Raw genomic sequence first — 23,058 nt, 5'->3', positions numbered from 1 at the left:
ATGGGCGAGCCGGCGGTTGGTTGCCTTCCAAAAGACCGTTCATGGTGTTGATGTTTAGGAACGGATTGCCGATATTGGTATTAAGGAGCTCGGCTGTACTCATCCTTTTACTAAGCTTTTATCTTCGACAGGTGATGTCTTAGCTTTACTTCTCGTATAAATATGCTTTACATTTAAACGACGGACCACTTTTATTAACTGAAACATAAAAACGCCAAGTATGAAATCCACTTAAGAAAATAATTCATATACGACAAATCTGGTCGAATGATTTGTTTTATATTTAAATATCTGACCAGTTAGATTATCTTATTTTTAAGACGCATCTGCCCTCATCACAATCACATAGGACGAAGAGGACGGCTAATCTATCAATCGATCGAAAAGTTAATAACTTAAAATTTCGCGCCTTATTTAAATACACCTGTGTACTTTTTATTATAATGACTTTAAATATGTGTAGATGAATCGAAAGTTGAGACGGCGAATGGTGACCAGAGGCCTTATTATCTAACACTTGAAATCACAAAATTTTCACCACTTCTTTCTGTCACCCGGCATAAGACGAAGGTAGAAAGAGACGAGCGATGCGATTGCGCAAGTTACATTACACTTGCGGCGCTCGATTGACCACTACAAACCGTTGGCTTTACGACCTCGCAATGTAATGCAACTTGCATGATTTTTCTTGCAAGTCTAAACTCAGCTTTAGACAATACGGCCTCTGGTTTATACTTTCCGAGTCAAAGCTATTTTATAACTCAGCCGATGCTGCTGGGCCTAGGTTTTATATGTTACACGGGCACGTTCTGCATGGCTGTTAACTAAAAAAATAATTTGGCTTTTTTTCTTACGGGCTTGACCGCGATTACCTTTAGTTAGCTTTCCATATTTCGATGCACTACTATTGTTATTAGCTCGCCTACCCGCGCTTTTAGATGCATAGTAATATGGAGAGATCATTTAAAGTAATAGCGGTACATCCCCTAGAAAATATGTCTCGATTAAAGGTCTTCGCATAAGCAATTATAACAGATGAGGTGACATGAGTTGTCTCTAAGTGAAAATCTATACCATGCAGATTGCCTTTCATTCTGTATTTTACAGTCAACTTATTGGACTGAGTTTGAAATTTTGCGATTTTAAATAAGCTATATTGTTTTAAAGTCATATTCTGTTTCAAATTTACTTGGTAGTTGTGGGGTTTCGCAAGGATCCGTCGATCCACAGGGTCGGAGTGTTTACTAAGGTAAGCGTTTAGTTTATAAGCGGGACTTAGTATTATTCTTTATGTTTGTAATCAACAGACATATCGTGATGTATCGTTTTTATTGAAATCACGTTTGAAATAATTAAATAAATTAGGACCATTTTAAATAACACAATGTAAAAGGTTAGTAGCAACATTGTCGTTTATCATATCATTACAAGCTCTTAATTAACTTGCAATGTTCATCTGTATGTACAGTCAAGGGACAAAAATATCTGTACACCTTCATGCCACTAACCATAAGGTTGATATATACATATATATGACGCTATGGCTGTATAGATATAGATGTCTATGCCCTCGACTGTATGTAATTTGTCTTCATATCTTGATATTTATTACGGACGGATGGATGGTTTGAGGTCAATAAAAAGTAAAGTCAGCAAAAAGCTTGTATTAAAAATGAAACTTTGTAACAAAAACTTCTCAAACATTATTTCAATAGAAACGACGTAGTATCACGATGTATGGAATCAATGCATTTTGTTTGTCAACGTTTCTATTATGTCTTTAATGGTTTCTCTATGGTCTCTGTAATTAGATGAACGGAAGCTTTGCTAATGTATAATTATAGTTATTACAATTTGGCAAGCGTTTGAGGCGCTGGCACGCATTCAAAGTTTTACATTTTAAATTATTATGTGTTTGGAATGTCAACTATGGAAATAATGTTCTAAAAGAATGTCGACATATATGTATTTTGTGTTTAGGATTGAAAAAGTGTTTTAGTCAACGTTCTTATTGTAAACCTGTCTCACGACATATGTTGTGTTTTTCTGTTTTATGTAGCAACTTCCTCTAAATAGTCGTTCCCACTCTTTCCCATCAGATGTGATCGCATTAAAATATCACAACGCTAGCACCACTCAAGTCTTTGTTGCTAGCCTAGCACAATTTAGTTTTAATTTGAGAATTTGTGATAATAGGTATTTTAGATCGAATTATAGAACTTTCCAATCTCAACGTTTGATGTTAATTGTTTAAGTAAATTTAAAAGACGTTTTTTTTTTTATAATAAACGTTACATGTGTGTGAGACGACGTTAGGTTCTTTGTAAGATGGATACTTCAACTTGCTTCTAATAATCTAGTGTCCTTTTTAGCTGGTGTAGATATATTTCGAGTCTTGTTCATAGAGCTCCGCAAGTATGAGGTTCTATCTTAGAGGCTTATTTATTATAATTCCTTTTCACTATCTAAGTACCTACCTAATATAAAATAATATTCACAAAATCATTAAAGTAAGTTCCAAGTTAGAACTTTTGTCTAAATTTGATTTTAAAATCGAGTACAATTAAGTGCTTTTAGTTTTTGATTAATAAAGTAGGCCATACAGTACCGGTACTTCATTTATATAGACAATAACCTTATCGATTCATATTCAGATTATGCAAGGCACAGTGAACATATTTATTTTATTATTATTTTTAAGTATTTTATTATAGGCTTTAAGTGTTTTGACAGTTTTCCGTAAGTGTATTAATAGCTCAGATCAAAGACATCTTAAATTACAGATATAAATTAAATGTCTGTTGCGCAGAAGGAAATGTATTATTACGCGAACGCATTTTTTCTCAATTGTGTATAAAATAAATTATAAAACAGTATGTGCGTTATCGTTTTCTAATGAACTAAAATAATTTCTTTGCTCACCCGCGACCTTAAGATAGCTAAGCTTATGCAAAATATGCGTGTTCATGCAGTTTTCTAATGTTTACTGGCTAAAGTTTGCAATGTTTTTTGTCAAAAAAGGTTACTGTATGATATAAACTTATGTTCAAAGTGGATCTGCAACGCTATATTAGAAAAAAAGCGTACTTTCCTAAAAACATGGACGGACGAAAAGTCTCGATAAGAAGCATCGAAAAGACTGACGAAAGTCTTCTGATGTAAAGATTGATAGGCAACAGCTAATAGAAAGGTAAGGATGTATTTAACGATAGTAGAAAGGCATTCTACGTCGTTATTAGCAAGAATATCATAGCGCATCTATACGCACAAAATATGAGACCAAAAAGTTGCACAAAAGAAACAAACGTACGGGATCATTTTCCTCTGCGTCACATGCAGTAATTGAAATCTCTCTACATGTTCTAAAATATGTAAAAATAAATTTATTGTCAAAGATGTTTGACTTTGTTTTGATATTGGCCTTGATGGCTTCAATAGGTCTTCTTCTTTGGCATCTAATGAATATTTCATGCTTTGGGTACCTACATATCCGCAAACTTACACAAATAATATGTGATATCATAAAATCTGACTCAATATTATAAATTATTTTGTTGATAATAATAATTTTAGTGTGTAATAATAGGTGGCTGGCCACTTTCAATTCAAAAAGACGTATATATTTTTATATAATTACTTAGTCCACTGTTTCATCTTACTTAGTTTCTCAATTTGTGTAATCAATAAAAGATAGCAAATTGATGTACGCATCTTATTTTCCTTGACCAAATCTCGTTACATTATCATAGACAAATATTTCTCTAAAAATATACCTATCTTTACGTTAATTTGTGAGTGCACCTTTGAAGTGAACGTCTTAAATCGAGTTTAGCTCGACATGTTTCGGGGTAATTCTTATTTAAGACGTGAGTTAGCCGGGTTTATTTCGCTAAATATTTGTGATAGTATACTATGGTAAGTACTAATAAACATGCACTAAATAAAGATAATAAGTTAAACAAAGAGAACGTAACATAATATCAGGATTTAAATAAAATTGAGAGACTGTCGCGAGGCGGTAGGGACGCTAAGGTCTCCGACACATATCTAGAGCATGCATACGTCCATTTTCTTTTATAAGGACGTCGCCGAATAATGACATCATGTACCTAAAGTGAGTCGCAGTATTGAATGAAACATTGAAAACTTCTGGTGTAGACTATATGGTGCGACATGTTGTCTAGAGCCGCGTGTATTATAGGTACCTATTGATAACAATAATTTCGCTTCTCACATCACTATCATGTATGACCTTGTTATGTTTTGCACTTTCACAGGCACGAGGGATGGCGCGGTTTCTACAAGGGTCTCAAACCGAACCTGGTCCGCGTGGTGCCTGCTACGATGATCACGTTTTTGACTTACGAGAACGTCTCGCACTACATGCTGCGCCGGGGGCGGGAGATAAAGATGCCTGTTTAGGATGCCATGACGATTAATGCTGTATAGACAAATCACTCAATTTTCTTAATTTTACTTAAACTCGAATATATTGAAAAACCAGAAAAAGTATTGCTGGGGCTGAGCATCGTACCCAGTTCTTCATCACTCCGTGATGCGATATACGTGCTTTACCGTATACAATACAACAACCCGAGAGTTGGCGTATACGGTGAAATTACATTCTCGGAACAGTTCTTACTCAAACTTAGGGAATCGTTTTGACGCCAAAGCGGCATCTATAGGCAAGTGCATGTTCGTAAGACATAAATTCACATTCCTTCCTATGGAACATATAATATGTACTTTTGACGAGAGATGGCGCTGTTTTCAATAGATAGATCACTATCAAACTGTAGGATTCGATTCCTAGGAGCTATGCTTTTCTGTTTTTTTTTTCAATGTGTTCAAGTTTCAGTATAATTTAAAATAAACTCTGTTATATGAAAATCAGGCCAAATTAACACTCAAGGGTATTATATTTACCTTACAAAAATAATAATCAGTTATTGGCGATTAGATTACAGCCGCGGAATATCAAATGAAGCTTTTAGTTTCTAAAACGGCCGCTGACGGCGCATTTAAATAACGCGGTGTGCAAAGGCTCTTAAATCATATCGACTCCGAGGAGTTAGGTACTAAGGCTACGTATGCACGCACCATCTCTTTCTCAAGTGATACTTTGAAGAGGGCGGCGCGCTAAAACCGCGCGGTTAGCCGAGTGCGTACGTGGCCTAACTCCGACCAATCTGTTAGGTCGAAGGGCTCACGTTCAGCGATTCAGCCCTTACTTCACTTTGGTTCAATGACATCGGGTCGGATTCGGCCGGGTTTTGAGCCGGTAGTAAATCCGAAGTGACTCACAGATTCAAAAGAGTCATTATGACGAATCGTTACTTCAGTGTCCGGATCGGAACGAAATGGCTTAGCATTCGCTACACAAACTAAAGATGCGTTTCCACCAGAGATGTGTGAGTAACGTGTTTTACATGAACCAATAGAAATGCTTCATTTAACTATCTTCGCACAGCACCGCTCTGATGGAAACTGTTGAGCGGAGCGAGGTGAGGTAAATGAAGCGTTTCTATTGGTTCATGAAAAACACATTCCTCGCAACACATCTTCGCACATCTCCGGTGAAAACGCAGCCTAATGGTCGTTTGAAAGAACCGGATTCAATACAGGAGTCGGAGTCGATAAGCAGAGTCGATTCCGAAATCGGAGTAGGATTTAGTAAATCAGATCATCTCTCGAAGTCGAGATTACGCATGTTACAGTGGCACCTAATTACAAGATGGCGTCCGTCAACTTTGGTGGTCAGCTACAGGTCGATTCGTAAGAGCTGACACCTGACACGAATTAATTTAGTGTACCGTTGTCAACATTTCTGCCAGCAATATGTTTTACGTGTTTAGTTCAAAAATGTGCAGATTGTACCTACGATTTTTTTTCTTAAATAACGGAGAAATAATATGTATTTGCTTACATAATATTAGGAGGCACATGTATAAGAACGTACTCGCACAGAGACAAGTGACATTATATTCGTTCAATTCATTCGTGTCATCTTTTATAAATCGATCTATCCTAAAGAGCTGTTGCATTTCCCCTAGTTTTTAATATATCATGTAGCGCCTTAAATTGAGATTGTTTATCATCACAAGACACGTATAGTCAAGGCCATAAATGTATATACGTTACCAAGACGTCAAAAATATCTAGTAGGTATACACCTTTATGCCAGTAACCATGAGCTCGATGTGTTACATTTATGCCTTCGACTGTACAAATTTAATTAGGTAAGAAAATGACCTGCCTCGCTACAGTAGCTATGGATCCGTGTCATGGCGTATAAGATCTTAGTAGACGCCTAAATGCATGTGCATAACGTATATACGTTGCAAAAGGCAACAAACTAAGGTTACCCAAAGACTACTAGTGTACGAGTAGTAGACTACTGTGTATGAGTTGTATAATACCTTTAGCTTTAGGAATTACTTTTAGTTTTATTTACACTACACTTTTCCTGCTAATTCTCGAGGAGTGACTACGTATCAGGGTATTTCTCATTTTTGTGCATACAGTCATTTCCATGGATGTCGCTACCATGGATGTAAAAACTCTTTGTGATATAAAAAGAAACATTTTCTAATGATGACTTCACGAGACCTATTAATTTGTGAATCCTTCATGACGTTGGCTTTAATGAGTCGATTTCGTAATTTATTACCGCCCGTGCGACATACAATGTTTTTGACATTTGCAAGTAAAATGAGAATTTCATAAAAGAAAGACATATTTCCAAATACGTTACGCTCGTACTGCGCTCAAAGGCTGCCAGCCTCTATCCCACCTCAGTGATGTCCAGCAGGGCTACGATGAAATTCGGCAGCAGAGCGCGTAGCACCCTCATCCCACTGATGATTACCGTCGGTGGCTTACGATACAAGATAAATTTCGTAGTAGCCTTGCTCATTTTCCGAGAACGTAGTTCATTAAGCACATTAAGGTCAAGGGTTTATTCAGCACCATGCAATCAAGGTAGCCTGCATGTTACGACACTGTTTCGATTGAGTGTGATGAAAAAACATTTTAATCTAAATATGAGATTTATAATGATGCCCACGGTACTAACTAATTTGTGACTATTATTACGTTAGCATTTTGGCGAATTTTTATAGAAACTGCGTAATTAATAATTACGTTAGTGATTATGTAAGTAGATGCTCGGAAAATGAGAATACATCACGCACAATTTCAAAATACGTTACGTTAGTAAAAATATATTTATTAGCGTTTATTTTACCTTTTTAATGTCCAGCAGGGGCAACACGAAACCTAAAATTGGTCGTAATACCCCATTCATTTCGAATTCAATCATGACGTTCAGCGAGTATGTCGTACAAACTGCGCTGAACCCTCGTGAACCTAAAGATGTACTACGTCAAGTGCTCATTCGTTCATCGTCTCTTAGTTTATTAGCAACATATAGACATCTATTTTGATTGTAAATTACTTGGCGAATATGCTAAGCTAAGTAGTTTTGTATTAGGAGATGGCAAAGCATTTTCTGGCGGGCAAACTACAACGTTATAAGTGTGCCAGTGGTGTGAAAAATAATAGGTACCTAGTCTCAGTTCGAAATGATATTTTTATTCCTATTTAGACTTAAGATGCGGCCATGCATGTCGTTCGCTCGTTTGCAGCGATAAATCTGATCACGTGACCCTATTTCGATTTTCCCGCCACTTAAAAAAGCAGCGTCAAGTCGCCGCGTCGAACAGCAGCGTCAAGATGGCTGCTTGCAGGAATGATCTTGGTCTTGGAAGCTGATTTCTTAACCTCCTTTTAATGGCAGTCGTGGCAGTGGTTAAAAAAAGGGTGAATGAAAAAAAATAGTGTTTTCCGAAATAGAAGTTTTTTTTCCAGCGATAAAGCTCAACATTTTCAGCTTTATCGCTATATGTCACGTGACCAGATTTGACGCTGGAAACGAGCGTGGAGCGACTGCATGTGGCCGCGCCGCGCCTTTAGTTGTTTGGTTATGAGGATATATTTGTAATAATGGAATTGTAGTGTAGAATGAATAAGTGCGTTTTTTACCTGTGGGATCCTGTATGAATACGCTTGTTTTGTTAATTAATAAATGGGTTTCAGACATATGTTTTCTTACTTACTCTTATTACTCTTTACTTACTCTTAATTCAGTCAAACGTTACTTACCTTTTTTTAATCATACGTCGCTCTATAAAATTACATTTTTTTTTTTTAGTATATAGAGTAGTCCCCCGCAGCGCTCGTGACATCTAGTGATTGTTATTCCCTTTGCTTTGACAGTTGACTCTCGAAAATATACATCACAGAGTACCTTTTTTATATATTGCTGCTACTAACACCGCTGGCGGTGAGCCGAGTGCTATGTGAATGAATGAATGAAAGATGCTGTCAAATGGAATTATTTAATTTGGTATAGGTAGTGCCACGAGAGTTTAAGTGAATGATTACACTCACAGCTACAAAAAGAACTGACTGAAAGAACGGAAGTGTAATGCTGCGCTGACCGTTAAATTCAGCACTGTGACAGTCGCCCACGCCAATCAGTGATTACGCTTGCCACGTGCACCCCCGCATTGTACTATTCTTAACCCCCGACGCAAAAAGAGGGGTGTTATAAGTTTGACCGCTATGTGTGTCTGTTTGTGGCACCGCAGCACATAAACGGGTGGACCGATTTGAATGTGGTTTTCTTTATTTGAAACCAGGTTTTTCTAGTGATGGTTCTTAGACATGTTTCATTCTTCAATCTTCTTACTTTTCTTCATTCGATTTAGCCGTTTTTGAGATATTGAACTTTGAAGTGACAAAGTCGGGGGTTTTCCAACTTTATCTTGGTTAGGTTATTAACAAAAAAAAAATTAACAAAAAATGGAACCGACTTCAAAAACCTTGAAAATAATTTTCTACTAGTTTGAAGCCGGTGCCCGGTGCCGTGTGCCGGGGTGGAACTATAGTTGTCTACCTCACCTCCATCCCAGCCTATACGTCCCACTGCTGGGCACAGGCCTTCTCTCATAACAAGAGGGCTTGGGCCATAATCGGGCCTACCTCACCTACATACTATATGTATATTGGGCTTCAATCACTCCTGCTGGCTCTTGCTGAGGCACCGACTTTAAACTAACTAATAGAAAATTTTTGAAGAGTTTTTGAAGTCTGTTCCATTTTTTGTTAATTATTTTTTTCGTAGTTTTTGTGGTTTGTAGCCAAAGTGCATCTCACAACGATTCCATAAAGCTCAAACATAGTATAGTTATATCATTTAATAACAGAGTACCGGTATCTACGGTCTTCGTTATCAGGGTCCAGTTCACCAAATGATACTTTCTGAATGTAAATATTTGACTTGATTTTAAAAATGCCAAAATCGCTATAGGTGTGCTTTAAAAGTTCGAGGGTTGCCCTCGATTTCTCTAAGATCCCATCATCAGATCCTGACTTGGTGTCGATGGGACCACCTCGGAAGTATGTCCATTAGAACTAAAAAATAATTTTGAAATTCGGCCCACAATTGGCGGAGTCATCGCGTAACAAACATAAAAAAAACATACATGAATTGAGAACCTCCTCCTTTTTTAGTCGGTTAAAAAAGATAGCATAGGTAGGTCCCTCGGACCGAACGACACGAACTTCGAATTTCGTACTAATCCTGCAGTGGCGGCGTAAAGGCGTGCGGAGGGGGGGGGCGATTCGAACTTACTCGTACTCCAAAGAAGGCGCACAAAATCTCCCACTTTAAAGACAATTTGAGTAAATTGTATCTATACTTACATACAAAACCGCCCGGCGGGGTGCCAATTTACCCTACGCTACGACGCCACTGCAGCATATGCACGCTACGACACTGTGGAGCCATCTTTTTCGTATCCTGTTCATTTTCCTGTTACCGTCCAAATGATTAATTAACGTTATCATTTAACCTTACTTAAGACTAATTGTGTCTTCAAGAAGGCTATCTAAAGGAGATAACAAAAAGGCATCCTGTTTATGTTGTGCAATTAGTATGATTTGAATGCATAAAAATTGCATTCTCATGCATTTTAATTCTTATCTGCTAAAATTAATGCTTTCGGGGATACTTGGTCAGCGAATAATGAATTACCTAATTATAACGATATACTTTACTCATTACAATATAGCAAATCTATAGACATAAGTTATTGTTGCAGTTACAATAACTTATGTCGCTATAGATTTGCTATATTAGTTAATTCAGAAAACGTGAAGAAAAGTTTGCGTAAAAATTGTAAAGCAGTCGCGCCGCCGAAAAAGCACTAACACCTGTCAAATACGACGGTCTTAGATAAATGATTGGTCTCGCGCGCTCGCTCGACTAGATACCGCGCTACCTCTGATTTTAAAGCAGCTGTATTAGTACAAAGAAGTCATTAGGCAAGGTTAGGTTTGTTTTAATCGATGTGAATAAAAATTAATGGCCGCGTCTAACATCATCTTTTGACTTGAATACGGCTTGATCGGTTTCGCGAGTCTTTTTCGTGTTCGCAGTTGTCAGGACAAAGTTGGTTGGTGCAAAAAGAATCTGTAACAAGGTTAAAGCTGCAGACGTAAGAAACAAGGTACGAGTATTAAGTAGGTAATTTCTGGAAATCCTGTACTAATATTATAAATGCGAAAGTTTGTGTGTGTGTGGCTTGGGCCGTAGTTCCCACGCGAGCCCAGTGCGGATTGGGAACTTCACACGCACCATTGAATTGCTTCGCAAGTTTGTGTAGATTTCCTCACAATGTTTTCCTTCACGGTAAAGCTCGTGGTAAATTTCAAATGTAATTTCGCACTTGAATTACGAAAAACTCAGAGCTGCTTGAGAGGCCGTAGGTCAAACTACGGCCACACGTAGAACTAATAATATTGCATCTCTTTTACTCTGCCAGAAAACACGAATAGCGGAGTGTAAGTAAGTACCTACTGACCCAGTCTAAATACTGTTTTTCTGTAACAGCCAGTAGGTAGATGGGTTAGGTTAAGTAATACTTGACATTTATCTACGCTTGTACACAACACTCCTTAAGTGGAAAATAACTAGGTAACGTTTCCAGAAGGATTAAATGATAGCTTCTTTGTTGTGGCGTTGTTGACGCGTTTTTGATGGCATTTATTACGACATCGGGCGATAGTTAAATTATTACGAGGCTTCTAATTAACAGCTTTCCTCTTTCATGCGTTAGTTTATTCACCTTAAACTACTGTAGTTGTGAATAGCTTTAGTTTGCTTTATTTAATTCGCCTCGAGATAATACTGTCGTTATCATAAACAACCGACTGGTGTATTTAGTTATGTGCTCAAAAGTATCTGAAAATGACCGTACTGCCAATCGCGTTCTCGTAAGTACGTATTCAGATATTTTTGGCTCACTTAAATCTTTCAACTTCAATTGACCTCATTGTCAGTTACCTAGTGAAAACGGAATGACTTGAAATTTGGGATGCACATTTAGATTGGATCATAATACAGCAGTCAACAAAATGTAGAGTTTGCAGAAAAGCTTGATTTATTTTAACGAAAATCTCATTTTGAAAACGTAGTAGTATTTTATAAAAAAAAACATGTATTCTTCAAAAATGACTTGTCTTAGTCATGAAATTTGAAAACATACTTTCTAAATTTCGGACGACCGGATTGCCAAGTGGTTAGAGAACCTGACTACGAAGCTTGAGGTCCCGGGTTCGATTCCCGGCCAGGGCAGATATTTGTTTGAATAATACGAATGTTTGTCCTCGGGTCTGGGCTGTTCAATATGTATTTATCTAAGTATATTAAGTATGTTTATCCGTTGCCTAGTATCCATTGTACAAGCTTTGCTTAGTTTGCGACTAGGTCAATTGGTGCCAAGTGTCCCATGATATTTATTTACCTATTTATTAAAGATTGACAGTCCTACCATCTTGTTAGTTAAAATTATTTTCTGCGCAATAAACTTATACTTACCTTATTATTGAATTGCGTTTGATTATTATGTAACTAAAAACGATAAAATAGCCCCAAACCAGCACTTTATCTCAGTGTAGGTAAATTGCACGATCAATTTATATTTAATATAATTGGCACTAGTAATAAACTTGTTATTGTTAACCGCACATCGACCCGTTAATATAAGTGAATCTGATTGGGATACTTATTTAACTCTTAAGAGATTTATTACGCGTCCATTATCAAGAGGGCAAATACGCAAATAGTAATGTACCGGTCGCTACTTTACCGAGTTCAGCAGATGAACTTGCTCGTGTCCTTGTTTTAGAATTAAAAAAGCTGTTTCGCGCTAAAATTCTGACGTTTCTGTGAGGTGCTTTATCGAGAACGTTTCACACAGTAAATATTTGTCGAGTTAAAAATACAATAGTCACTTAATTTTACAATCTAATCTTTTAATAAATACTATAGTTTATTCTTATCGGTTATAGTTACTTCTTGTTAAGGATATACAGTGTTTGTCTTGTTTTAATTATGATAGAACAGTTAAACAAACTGGCTGTTCACGAACATTTACTGGAGCGGGAAAGAATACAACAATTAAAAACCAAACCTAAGATCAACATGGAAAACACTAGAAATGGAAGGTGGTTGGCTAAGGTAGGTAAATATTTTATCTTTAAGTAATTGCAAAAAAACTATTTTTTCGTTACGAGTATTATATTAGCCTAGGGTTGCCATAAGTCTGGGGACACAAACCGTGACTGTTAAAGAAAAAGTAGTAAAGGTAGAAAAACCGGCCAAGATCGTGTCGCACACGCCCAATAAAATCGAGCCATTAGGGATCCGTAGCCATTTCGAAAAAATTTAGTAATATTTTTCTAAGGATTTCGTATTTTATACGGAATCTTCCAAGTTTACGTATATTTTATACCTTAGGCTGCTCTTTACTCTTAAACTACTAATAATAATTCTCAAGCAAACTTAGCCGTTATAATTTTCCTTGTAATTTTGATATACTTGCTAACATCCTGAATTTTTTCAAATTTTTCCACCCACCGGCTTAGATTTTAGGGGGGGACGCTACATTTTATTGAAAATTTGCACTTTAAAGTTGAATATTTCGCAAACAAATCACTGAATCGAAAAATCGTTTTAGAAACCCCAAATGGTTTTAAAAGACCTACACTATAGGGTTAGATGAGAATAAAAAATCACCCCCACTTTACGTCTATGGGAGGTACCCTAAAAAAAAAACTTTTTTTATTTTTTTATTGTACCATTTTATCGGCATAGTTTACATATATATCCGTGCAAAATTACAGCTTTCTAGCATTGATAGTCCCTGAGCAAAGCCGCGGACGGACAGACGGACAGAGACATGGCGAAACTATAAGGGTTCTGTTTTTGCCATTTTGGCTCCGGAACCGTAAAACCCGACCAATTGCTAGTCTGTTCTGTGCAACTTCGAAGGTATCTTTGAATATCCAGAGTTAGCATAGCCCTGTTCTTAAGCAGTAGGCATGTAACGCAGTATGGGGTCATCTTGAAATGACAAAGACAGTCGTAAAGTAATATATAAAAAACAGATTGAATACAAACTATAAAGTCCAAAAACAAGTTTACTATTTTAGAGCCTTTAAAAAATTAACCAAAGTCATAACCTCCTCCTTTTTTTGAAGGCTGTTAAAAATTTAACCGACTCGACAGAGCCAATGAAAATGGTCTTTTAGCGGGCGCAACTTGTGGGGCAGACATACCTACCTAGTTCTCGTTAATGCAGGTCATTCTCAATGGTTCTTGAACACATGATAGAGGATTTAATATATGGATATAGATAAAATATTGTATGCAACTGTACGTAATTAGGCCTTAAAACATTCATGTGACCCTATTATGAAACTCGGCTACGCCTCGTTTCATAAACCCACACTCGTGTTTTAAGGACCCCTATTACGATACAGTTGCATAAAATACTATTACGAGATTGAAGTCGGTGCCTCAGCACAGCCAGCAGGAGCAGGAGTGGACCTAGTCATCTACATACAATCTATTGGGCTTTTATCGCCCCTGATGTCTCGTCATATGGCACCGATATCAAACAGAGAACATTATTTCCATGTTTTTTTTAGTCAGCTCAATTTCTGGGTTATTGAAACCTACTCTACATATTAGGACACGCACTTAAAAGACATAAAATGATCAAGTGCATTAGGGAAGCTATTTTATCCGAGATGCTCAAATCAGTCTGTTACTGCTCAAAAAAAATTGCAGAGTTGGTGGTGTAAGTACCTACATTTAATTGCAAAGTCTGTAAGTTAAGATGTTAAAAATATTAATAGCTTTAACATTTACCCAGTAAGTGCACAGCAAAGTATTAAAAATACGATAAATTTTAATTTCCTTAAAAGTAGTTGTACCTAATTGAATATTTACGACAATAAATTATGGCACTTAGACAAAAATAAGTCGTTAGTTTTTTAATCTGTGTTAGAGTACCGGAATAGACGAAAATACCTACTTGTGTCATAAGTTATTTAATAACATTGTAGATCTGTTTTAAAAATACTCTGTTGAGTTTCTTGCCGGGTTCTTTTTCACTGAGGTTTTTCTGAACCGGTAATAGATTTTTTGACATTAAACTAAAACTAAAACACGAAACCATGAGAAAGGAATGGGCGTCGTCGATTGTGAAAATAAATATAGGCAGGTACACTGTTTTGGCGCAATCCGGTAACAGAGGCATCTATTGTTCTTTAGCTCTAGACTTTGCGCAAACAATTTGACTAACTGCTGACTAATATATATTATGATATTCTGATACGACTTATCGTATTGTACCTGTATACTGATAACTTATCGCGGAAATCGCGGAACAGTTCAGTACCTCGAAGGTATAGCCAATATCCGGTGTTATTAATAACAAATTGTAAATTTTCATTTATTTCGGGTATCAAAAATAAAGTCCGTATTAATCTATGTACTCGTATTATTAATTCAAACGTGCGTCTTCTGTTTTAATATGATGCAAAGAGCGGTTATGGTTTCAATATAATGACTTGTGTGACGTGGTGCGTAATTTTAATAGTGTTTTTAGAGATATTATGACATTTTAGTATCGAAAGACATTTCAATTTTGGTTATGTTAGCCGAAGACGCAATGGAAGTGGAACTAAGAGGCGGGATAAAAGTAAGTCGTTGATTTTAATATCTTCCCTGTCCAGCAGGGCTACTACGAAACTCGAAGTTCGTGTCGTGCGGTCCCTCTGACACTTATACTGTTTAATACGAGAGCGAGAGGGACGGTACGATACGAACTTCGAGTTTTAAATTTCGTAGTAGCCCTGCAGGTGCCCCCAATGTAGGGCATGAAGCTTTTTTTCAAGAGTCCGTGCTTCTATACTGCGGGTTCACAACTTCAAAATGTCGCCAAAGAGGAAGCACTAGAACATGTGACTTTGTCAAACCATTATGTATGGGGCTAGTGAATGTGTTAAGTTTGAGGCGTCGTACATATTTAATTTAAATACCTAACTAGTTTTTTCTCTACAGTCTTTTGAATTTAATTATCTTCATCTTCGATATGCGTCCTGCTGGGCATAGGCCTCCTTTTAGAATGAGATTGCTTGGGGCTGTATTTCCCATTTGCTTTGGCGTACGTCTCCTGAAAAATCCACCCGCTGCAACCAACAATTTATCGATTTTAAAAATCTTAGATTTCATTTAGCAAACATATACAGTGGTGGTCATGTAATTAAGAACGATTTGAAGTTCCAGATTATTTTTAACTAAATCATGTCATGTGTAGTCGTGGTTCCTTCTTAGAAGTAACTAGTTACGTTATGAAATAGCCACATGAATAGAGCAAACGGGATTAAGAATAAATAATAAAATTGCTGAATTTTTTTACAAATTTTGTTTTTATTCTCTTTAGTAACAAATTAAAATAGTAATTAAGCTGGACAAAAAATTGAACGATTTATTGAACTGCTAAAAGTTTTTTATTTGAAACTTAGTTAATTAAATCACAACTAACGTTACACAAAAAAAAGCAATTTAATACATTTTAATTAAAAATAATAGTTAGTAGCATGTCCACGGCTTTTTATTACTGCCTTACACCGGCGAGGCACTGAATCTATCAATTTTTGACATTTCGCAAGAGAGATAGAGCTCCATTCTTCTAAGAATACGTCATACAGTTCTGTTAAATTGCCACACTGTCGATTTGAAACCTTTTTCTTGACTTCGCACCAAAGATGCTCTATTGAGTTAAGATCGGGGCTGTTGGCTGGCCAATCTAAGACAGAAACTGATTGCGATGTGAGGAATTCCTTAACGGTACGTGCAGTATGCTTGGGATCATTGTCATGCTGGAATGTCCAAATAACCGGAAGCACGCCTTCAGCATATGGTAACATTGTTTCTTCCAGTATGTTTTTGTATTGAAATTGATCCATGTTTCCTTCTATCAGCCTAACAGGTCCAACACCATGTCCAGAAAAACATCCCCAAATTTTTACATTTCTCCCGCCATGCTTTAAAGTCACTTTTGTGTACTTTGGGTCGAATGCTTTATTTGGAAGCCGTCTTACATATCGTTTGCCATCAGAACATACCCTATTTATTTTTGTCTCGTCAGAAAAAAGAACGTTTTTCCACTGTCTGACTGTCCAGTTTTCATATCTTCTTGCAAATGCAAGCCGGGCTTGCCTATGACACCGTTTCAACATAGGCACCTTCCTTGCTATCCTTCCGTGCAACTTTTCTTCTACCAAACGCCTTCGAATAATGCGTGCCGAGATTGCTGAAGGGTTGTTTTCGCCAAAATATTTTTTTCTTAACTCATTAGACGGTATTAGACCCTTTAAAAGGATTTTGTTTTGCCAAACGAACGATATTTCGATCATCTCGACGAGATGACTTTCTTTGTCTAGGTACACGCGGAACATTTGAAGTAGTTTGATACGTGGCAAAATGCTTTATGGCGTGGAAAACCATAGTTTTTGAACATTGCAGATGATCGGCTATGTGTTTATACGACCAATTCTTGTCGCGAAGTTTTAGTATTACTTCTCTTGTAGATTTATCACAACTTTTATTTTTCCCCATTGTTTTTATATGAAGCAATCGCCTTTAAGACTTTTACGGCACTAAATGGCGCCAAAATTATTCGAATAATAACCTAAAACCACAAAGCGGCGGTCCGTTCTCTATATAAATTTGAATAAAAAATAAACTATTCAGCGTTCTTAATTATATGACCAGCCAGTAAGTAGTAATACTAGGTTTAGATGTAATGTATAAAGTTTATATATTTATTTTTTAGCCAATTATATGTATAAATGAATTTACCGCTAGTACGGAATTGTTTTACGATACCGAGAGAAGTACAAAAATATACATGCAGTTAGTAACACTTGTCAGTTTGAAAAAATCTTCTCTATAAAAAATCGTTCTTAATTATATGACCACAACTGTATACCTACTGCTGATTAAAACAAATAATTTAACATAACATAGTTAATTACTTTATCGCTTTGAAATTTGACTTTATTACAGACGAAACATACATTTCGATATAACTTTTTGGAATAGTTTAGTTAGAGTTTTAGTGCGCCATAGATGCAAATTATAAATCTCTTTCACTTTATTATTCTCATAAGCATTAACTTTCAGTTATAATATAATAAATATTTAATTAAGTTAAATGACACTATATTGTTGCAATCCCACTCATAAATAAATCTCCAAGTAGGCCAATAATACATTAAATTTAGTCATAGAAAAATTGTCGCATCCTGTTGACTCCTAAACGTCGTTAGTTATCATCTTCAACGATCCTTAGTTCGATTAGGTACGGAACCTTCCAGCTGGGGGGGCTACTACAAAATCCGTAAATCGAAGTTCGTATCGTACCGTACCGTCCCTCTCACTTTTTTATTAATAAATAATATAAGCGTCAGCGGAACAGCAAGATACGAAGTTCGAATTTTGTACTTCGTAGTGGTCTTGATAGGCCTTAAATAGACCAGGGGATCGACTTGGTTTAAAACGATTTATTGGATCAGGCGTTACTTTGGAGGTCCATATTAATAATGAACTATAAACCACTAGCTGTTACCCGCGAATCTGTCCGCATAGAATTTGTTTATTGCTATCCCGCGGGAACTGTGCAATTTTCCGGGATGACACTTACCTATCCGATGTCCTTCCCCGGGACTTAAAGCAATATCTGTATATCGAATTTAATCTTAAACGGTTCAGCGATTTAGACGTTATAGGGTAACAAACAAACTAACTTACAAACTTGCATTTATAAAATACTAGCTGTTACCCGCGCGCAAAATTCGTTTATCGCTATCCCGCGGGAACTATGCAATTTTCCGGGATAAAAACTATCCTATGTCCTTCTCTGGGATTCAAACTATCTGTATACCGAATTTCATCTAAATCGGTTCAGCGGTTTAGACGTTAGAAGGTAACAAACAGACAGACTTACAAAATTTTGCATTTATAAAATATTAGTGTTATAGCTTTAAAATACGAACTTCATTTGGCTGGCTTTGAAATTTCTACAGAACCCTAACTTTATAATAGCGGGACAACTTTGTTCACCTGCGACCTTACAATCGCTACGTCTATGCAACAAAAGTGTGTTCATGCAGCGCTCCGCCACCTCCACGCTATAAGAACACACAACCATTACATAAATAAACCTCACTTACCTTTACCGACTACGCTGACGCGTTTCGAACTTAACCAGGCCCTATTATACATCCAGGCCCAGGCCCAGCATCTACGCAGTGCAAAATTCGAACTTCTTACATTATTTAATACGAGAGTGAGAGGGACGGAACGACACGAACTTCGATTATCGAATTTCGCAGTAGCCCCGCAGAGTTCAGCACTGAGGTTCAGCATCAGAGCAACGGAACGGAACGGTGTGCTGTTTTAAAAAGTTTATTGAGACAAATTACATTTTTAATAATACTACAGAATAGATAATAGTAATACGTCCTTTTTACAGACGGTAATTGTTTATTGCATTGTCATCGGAGCTCTAAATCTAGCAAGAAGTTGGTAAAAATCCAAGTGAAACTAATATGGCGTGTTACTAAATAATATTATAACATACATAATATCGTGGTTGTACGATGTTTTACAGACAACATTTTAATAGAATTTAGGTTAACAGACATTTTTTATCATATTATCGTTTCATAAAATAATCAAGACGCAGAACACTTAGGTACTTTGAAGAAATTTAAATCATTGTTTTTTGTTACAAATATAATTTTTTGTTTAGATATTCATATCAAAGAAGAACAAATTATATATTCATTATTCTCATATTATTAAGTTATTATAAAACTTAGAAAAACATGCAATTCGTTTCCTTATGTGGTCGCAGTTCTAACCTAACCTACTTTTCTAGTAGCAAGTCGTTTCTGACAAGGTCACTGTTCTAACCTAACCTAACCTAACCAACTTTTCTGGTAGCGATTTCTAACCTATTCTAATATATTTTACGAACAAACAATATTTGTTAAAAAATAATGTAACAATTCGATAAATTTGATAAATAATAAAGTGAGATTATAAGATTCATTGAATAGTTTTTCTATTAAATATGTTTCATTCAAGTAAAAAGTCGTTGAAACAATAATATTCGAAGTAAAAATACAATGACCAAAATATCATATGAAACATTTTGTGCGAAACGAAATTCTATGAAATTTCTGTCTGCGAAAGAAGGGAACACCATAATATCGTATTTAGGGTGACGGCACCAACCATGGACATGTTAAGCACAGTAGTACCTAATCAGTAATGGACAGCAAGGATTCAATGTCTTATAGCTCACCTTTCATGAACTTTACCGGTTATGATCATCAGTTATCTGCACATAAGTGTTATTAGTTTTAGAAAAAGTAGCGTCCGTTTCTTAATATTGGGTTAGCGGAAAAATATTTCATTATTGGCTCCTGTCTATGACTGGTGCCGTCACCCTAAGAGAAGTTTCCCTGCCGGCCGCACGGCCGCGTTAGGTATTCGTTTGTTATATTGCTGTCTTTATTGCTCGTGACATAAGCGCTCGCAGATGCGCCCCCCCCCCATACATCCCCCATGCCTTCCGCAACGACGTCCGTATTCTGACGTAGCGCCCATATTCTGGGTAAAACGATTACTACAACCTCTTTTGAATACGTTATACTTCTGAAGTCATGAAAAAAGTTTTTATTTAGGTAAATTTATTAATGCTTTTAGGAAATATACCTAGTGCCATCCACGAAGACGCGTGATTTTGACAAAATTAGCTATTAATGACTTTTTTATTAACTTAACACTGGTCGTGTATACATATTTTTGTAACTTTGGTCGTACTTATTGTTTTTTTTTGTTATCGAGTGTACCTACATATTAGTACAAGATCATCCCATAGACGATGGCATTTTATTGATACTTCCTGTCACTTAGTTCTTGTGCATTACTCATTCATTGTCAGTTTAAGCTTCAATTAGATCGAAACTACAACTCATGTCAGTCGTATTCCTCGTAGGTATGCTAGGATTACCTACTTAATCTGTGGTAAAATACAAAAATATTCCTGTCACAACAACGTATTATATCGAACATACAAACTGAAATATAGATGCATAGAAAAACCAGAAAAATAAAGTAGAAGACCAGCGCGGTCTTATTTTTCTGGTTTTTCTATGCATCTATATTTCAGTTAGTATTTTCGATATGGGTTTACGGGATGACCGTAAAAGTAACAAAAAATTTGGAATTGAAATAAAAAATACAAAAAGATTCCAAAAAACAATCTTACAACGTATTATGTTGAAAATAGCCTGAATGGCTTCGAGAAAAGTATGGTACAGCATGCCTTTGTTTTTGTTTTGCACGACTTGTTTTGAAGATTTAAAGTAAAATGCGATTCACGCTGTCATCGTTCATCCACTTACCTCTCATATTTCGTTTTCTAGTTTTTTTTTTTACCGTACATCAACAAAATCTACTAGACACTGGCAAAATTGTCCTCCAATGGACAGAGTCAGATTTACTTATACAAAACAAAAATAGTAATAGTACATTGTGTCTTAAGGGCGGTAAATAAGGAATTACGAACGAGAGTTTATTAGAAGCCCGAAGTCGAAGACTGAGGGCTTTAATGAGTCGATGTTCGTAATTCTAGTACCGCCCGTGCGACATACAATGTTTTTCGTCACATTTGCGAGTAAAATTTTATATTTCTAAAATAAAATTCTTCCAAATATTGGCGATACCTTAGGCTGTGCTCTTGGCAGCGTCGCCCTCCCCCTCCCTCAGCATGTGCCTGAGCCGCGTGTGCATGTAGCCCTGCTGCTACGCCACGCGCAGCGCCATCAGCACGGGCACGGACTCATTTACCGACCTTGGGCTTCATGACAAGAAAATTAGTAGGTACGCGCAATACTCATTTACCGACCACGGGTTTCATGACAAGCACATTAAGGTCGAGGGTTTTATTTGGGGGGTTGCAACCAAGGTAGCCTGCATGTTTCAACACTGTTTACGAGCAAGTGGGATGAAAAATGCGTTTTTCATTTAACCTAAAGAGAAGAGACTCCTCTAAATTTTATAATAGCTTAATGCAATAATAACTATCTCAACTTATTTTTCTTTGATAGTTCAAATATATATGACATTATACATCTAAGAACAGAAGTAATAGTTACAGTACTCTTGATACTGGCGGTCCTTATGAAGTGTAAAATTCGAACTTCGTATCTTGCCGTCCCGCTGTCGCTAATATTATTTAATACGAGAGTGAGAGGGACGGTACGATACGAACTTCGATTTTCGTAGTATCTGACCCGCAGGGCTGGTCATCAAATTGGTTCGAGACTACAAAAAATTAACAGTTTTGTTAACTACCAAGTGAATTCATATGTTGTTTTTCAATTGTGATATTAGTACTACGTATTGTTTTTTGTTGACCATCAAATTTGGACCTCAGAAGGCCAAACAGTATTTATTCTAAAATATGTTGATGTTGTTTTTTTTTAAATATGGCTTTTTCCATTGGAGGTCAATTTTGCCAGTGTCTTACGTAGTAGGTTTTGCCGTTGTACGGTGAAAAAAATATAGAAAACGAAATATGAGAAGGTGGGTGAACGATGACAGCGCGAAGAGCCTAAAATATGTTAAAAATAGTCAAGAAAGATCTGTAAATGGGATTTTTTCAACCGGATATATTTGGACAACTGGTTAGACCAGTTTATCTATGGACCGAACCGTCTCGATCAGGTGCAACCTTTTTATTACTTTATTTATTGTATTAAGTAGGTTACCATGAATATCCTTATAGCCAGTATTAAATTAACTCTTTGGCCAGTTTAAATAAACAAATACCTAATAAGGAATAGAGTGACCTCAGAGCGACGAACTAAATTTGAAATTTATTCAATGGAATTTCACTGGAGTTGAATTAGTTTAGACCGATGTGGCAATTTTAATGCATTAAAAGATAAAAACGTTTGCTTCATGGTTATAGTTTGAATTAATTCTCTATTATAAAGTTGATAGGTCATCTACAAAAGATAATCTTATATTTACAGTAGATAAGTACTAAATAAAGTAGGTACAATGTTATGGATGGTACCTATCACATGCCATAATGTCAAGTATAGTGTAGAATATGATACTGAATCGACTTAAACTATACTATACAACGACTGAACACCAAGCAGTTCAGAAAACAGAGGTTTACATTAATATATAGCCATATATATATTGGATAAGATCTCATTTGTTTCGTTACTTACTGATTTGAAAAATTAACAGAAATCTATATAGTTTTAATTTGTTATCGCCTATTTAGGGTTCCGTAATTCCCCCCGCTTAGCTTAGAGACTGTTGTTAGTGTTAGTACTATTATAAGTTTGGAAGACTGTTTTTCTATTTAAGGATCCGTTTGCAAAATATCTATAGAAGGTATATATATACCCCTATTCATTTAGCCTACTTCTTAGTCAAACTAATTTTATGTTTTTTGTTTAAATTTTTTTTAAACTCTTTATTGCACATAAAAATAAAAATACGGATACAGAGATAAATGTATTATGTAAGTACAAAGGCGATCT

This window comes from Choristoneura fumiferana, chromosome 18 (assembly GCF_025370935.1).
Source record: "Choristoneura fumiferana chromosome 18, NRCan_CFum_1, whole genome shotgun sequence".
Lineage (NCBI taxonomy): Eukaryota > Metazoa > Arthropoda > Insecta > Lepidoptera > Tortricidae > Choristoneura > Choristoneura fumiferana.
The sequence above is the reverse complement of the archived record's forward strand: the minus strand, read 5'-3'. Positions refer to the sequence as shown.